General features: G+C 43.9%; 1 protein-coding gene across 1 annotated transcript in view; it reads left to right on the forward strand.

Annotated features, from left to right (window-relative positions):
* The first annotated feature begins 3,735 nt into the window (after window positions 1-3,735).
* Window positions 3,736-4,400, forward strand: part of LOC115173595 (tumor necrosis factor alpha-induced protein 8-like protein 2) — an 8,951-nt gene continuing 8,286 nt past the window's right edge. The window contains exon 1 of the mRNA XM_029731847.1: window positions 3,736-3,757. The gene's annotated coding sequence lies outside the window, so the exon portion shown is untranslated. The remainder of the gene's footprint in view (window positions 3,758-4,400) is intronic.

The raw sequence follows: 4,400 nt of genomic DNA on the forward strand, positions 1-4,400 counted from the left end.
GGCTGATTCTTCACCGTTCTCATGATCAGTGCAACTCCACGAGGTGAGATCTTGCATGGAGCCCCAGGCCGAGGGAGATTGACAGTTCTTTTGTGTTTCTTCCATTTGTGAATAATCACACCAACTGTTGTCACCTTCTCACCATGCTGCTTGGCGATGGTCTTGTAGCCCATTCCAGCCTTGTGTAGGTCTACAATCTTGTCCCTGACATCCTTGGAGAGCTCTTTGGTCTTGGCCATGGTGAAGAGTTTGGAATCTGATTGATTGATTGCTTCTGTGAACAGGTGTCTTTTATACAGGTAAAAAGATGAGATTAGGAGCACTCCCTTTAAGAGTGTGCTCCTAATCTCAGCTCGTTACCTGAATGAAAGACACCTGGGAGCCAGAAATCTTTCTGATTGAGAGGGGGTCAAATACTTATTTCCCTCATTAAAATGCAAATCAATTTATAAAATTTTTGACATGCGTTTTTCTGGATTTTTTTGTTGTTATTCTGTCTCTCACTGTTCAAATAAACCTACCATTAAAATTATAGACTGATCATTTTTTTGTCAGAGGGCAAACGTAGAAAATCAGCAGGGGATCAAATACTTTTTTCCCTCACTGTAATTACGGCCATTAAAAATTCCTTTTGTTGTTGTTTTTTTAGATAAAGATGTGGCAATTAGGGGAAATATCAGGCTAAAGAGCTCAGAGATCTTTATTTGTCTCCCTCATCCCCTAAAAATATTCTTAGGCAGGGGTAAACAAGCAGACTTAGCGTTTAAACTCTTCCATAAATGCTTTTGTATCCTTGCATTGTTTGTTTAGTTAAATGGTATTCTCTACGCTCACAGGAGGACTGCTGGCCTCTTTCCAGTCACCTGCAGGTGTGTTTGCATGAGTCATAGTAAGAGTTGTTTCGCATGGAGATGCAGCACTGGTTGCTGAAGTTAAAGTAGGCTTGCCGGCAGCCTTTTCTAAAATGATAAGGACTTTGCTGTTTGTTGGCCTGGATGGACTGGCAAGCCATATCGAATTGGGAAGAAGGAGAGGGAAATGGGCTGTTTAGCCTTAACAGCTGTTTTCAGCGAAGAGCTACCAGCACACACACACACACACACACACACACACACTAACACACACACACACACACACACCTCGTCTGTCTCCCCCTTTTCCTCACACTCAGGCTGTAGCCTTTGTGGTGTGAAATGGCATTTACCAGGATGTAGATGACATTTACACACAGGCTAGTTTGAGCTTCTCCACACTTTCTAGAAAATCCCTTTCTGTGTGTGCAGGCAGGCAGAGGAGCATGTCAGTAATGCCTCGTCTGTCAGAGCTGCCTCATGGAGAACCATGCCTACGATTAATGGGGATCTTATTTGCGCCATATTCCTCTAGGGGGATGAAGATGTAGCTCTTCGAACATTACCGGACTGTTTGCAAAGGGCTGCAAAATGATGTCATCACGTGGTTGTGCATACTATGGCTTCCTTGCCACCTCTTTGATCAGTCGTATGGAGAGAACTGATGCGACATTTACAAACATATTTTGAACCAAACTGACAAGTATATAGGATGGTACGTCACAACTGTTTCCTCTATTGTGTCCTAAAGGAATCATTACCAAAGTGACAAAATATGTTGTTGAAACATTTGCTAGATCAAAACCATCTGAGAATGTTAAGGAAACATTCAGCAATGTGGGACGCCACTGGGCACACACTGGTTGAACCGACGTTGTTCCCACGTCATTTCAATGACATTACATTAAACCAAACGTGGAATAGATATTGAATTGATGCCTGTGCCAAGTGGGGCTAGACTGGTTCAGATTCTGTGTTTATTTACTCAGCCCAACAGCAGTAGTTTGACAGAGCAGAGCTAATTAAAATAGAACCACTGCATCATAATGTTCCTCCAGTCACTCACGACTGTTGTGGCTGGCAGGAAGTGTTGTTGAGAGGGTTTGCATAACGAAGGAGGTGCTGAGAGGAGTGTCAGTATAACTGAGATTCTTTTGGGGAGCGTAACGTGCGTACTTTACTGATCATAGGGGGATTCATCTGCCATACGGAGATGAACGCACTTGCACACAAACATGCCTTCTCTAAAACATCTGTGCGCACACGCAGTATCTTCTCCGTCATTCCCCTGCTCCTCGTACACACACAATCCTCAACAGCCCCTGTTGTTGGGTGGGTTCAGTACTGTGCCTTTATGCTAAGGAATTGCACATCTGGCTATCAGCTGTAGTTCCCTTTGCAAAAAAGCTATTTTCCTCGTTCTCATCTCCCTTCTGCCCTGGCAGCCTCTCAGGTTAGTGGCTGGTCCTGATTCCTGAAACAGAAGTGCTGTACGTGGCAGGTCTGCTGTGACCACATCTACTCTCCCACACACACACATGCAGACCAGCTGTCACTCACTCTGTGTCTGGGAGAGAAACTGTTAGTCCGAGTGTGAAAAGAGAGACAGAGAGAAAGGCTTAATGCAGTAAGAAAGACAGTGAGAGGGAGTAGGGGGGGGGGGTTAGGGTTTCAGTGTCTCTGTATCAATCTCTACAGTCCACCTTGACCATTATCTTGACCCGCCATCCTCTTTCAGATTCCCTGACAGTTGAGCTAGAGAGTGGGGAGGGTGGTGACAGACGCTACAGTACATTCTAACCCAGAGGATGAACACAGGCAGCTGACAGTGCAAAGGCGCTAGAAAAACTTAATGGGAAAAGTAACCTGGCCAAAGCTAACAGATTAACTCACATGTCCTCCTCTGTGGGTTGCTAGGCACAGCTGGCCAAAGAGACAGCGTTGCTAAGAGGAGACTATACCACCCGGATAGTGGATCCACTCCAGATCAATTTATTTCAATTCAAGGGGCTTCATTGGCACGGAAAACACATGTTAACATTGCCAAAGCAAGATCATCTGTCAATGAGATCTGTCATCACATAAACCTGTGAACAAGGAAATATACTGTACCCACATCCCACTGGTTCAAGTGCAGAACAGGAAAATGGACTCTTGAAAATTGGGAATGGAATCAATCATATGTGTGATTCAATAATGTATAGCATCATTTGTTTAATTCACATCATAGCATGTCCATTGTTTTTTGCCCGAGTTATATGTGTCACTTCACTTCATAGTCACTTCAAACAGACTTGTCTTGCAGGCAACAAAAAAAAGAAAAAAAGAAGGCAAATCCGACATGAAGACAGCGTATGAATAATAACGCTACAAGGATGTGTGAGGTCAATACCCTGTGGGTATGGAGGAGTTCAAACAACGGAGAGAAAAAATGGTGCAAAACAGAGCCGTGAAGTTTCTGTGATTTGTGTATAGTTTCATCACTTCTTCGCCTTGGTCACATTGCTGCTTAGCAGATGCCAACATCTTCATATAATGCCTTTATTTACACTCTAGCAAGACTGGGGAGGAATCACTACAGACTACGGAGGCTCAAGAAGCGCAGCCTAATAGTTATTTCTCTTGGAGCCAAGTGGGCAAGTGGCCAGAACTCTGATGCAGGATCAGTTTTTGAGGCTTGAACTCTTGTTTAATATTACAGTATTGGTGTGACAAACAGACCTAGCATCAGCGGTAGAGGCGCACTACACCCCTGCTTTCAGTCTGATAAAAGTCAATGCGCGTTCTAAAGAGCTAAAGTGGCCCCTGGTGGACTTTCTATAGACAGTATAGACACTGAAGCAGATACTGTTGGGACCACAGTGGCCGTGCTCTAAAGTCAAATCAACTTAACACTTGAAACTGAGGTAAGCAAAATATGCCACCTGATACCGAAACATTCTGAAACAGCTGGTTGTCTACTGATGACACAGCACATTGGATAGGCTCAATTGAATCATGCTAAATACCGGGAAGAAATGACAGGGAGAAGTGAAAGTGTGCTCAGACCTAGATGGCTACTGACATCTACTGATAGAAGCACACTGTAATACGATGTGTAACTGCACAAGGGTGAGTGAAACGAAATGTACACTCAGCAATAGGACATCTTCACACACAGCGGGGAGACTTCCTGCACACAGAAATCAACAACACATGCAGCGTGTCGAGAGAGAGAGAGAGAGGGCGCAAATGATGAAGGGACAATAGTGGTAGTCTTGGCAGATTTGAATTCTGTTGTTGTTTATAGCTGAAAGCAGGAAGTTGCCAAACTGTGTATAATGATGTCATATTCCTGAGTCTACCGGTAATGTGACAAATGTTAACGCAATACAACATTCAAGTAATGCACCAATGAGCTAAGCAATCACAAAATGTTTGGGGGGAAAAGCCTGGCAATAGCCCCAGGTGCTCAACACAGGAGTCACTAAAACAGTATTTCTACTTGAGTTTGATCTAATTAACTGATAGTGGAGAAGAAAGAGGAAACTGCTTACATTGCACTTCCTG

This window comes from Salmo trutta, chromosome 34 (assembly GCF_901001165.1).
Source record: "Salmo trutta chromosome 34, fSalTru1.1, whole genome shotgun sequence".
In the NCBI taxonomy this organism is placed as follows: domain Eukaryota; kingdom Metazoa; phylum Chordata; class Actinopteri; order Salmoniformes; family Salmonidae; genus Salmo; species Salmo trutta.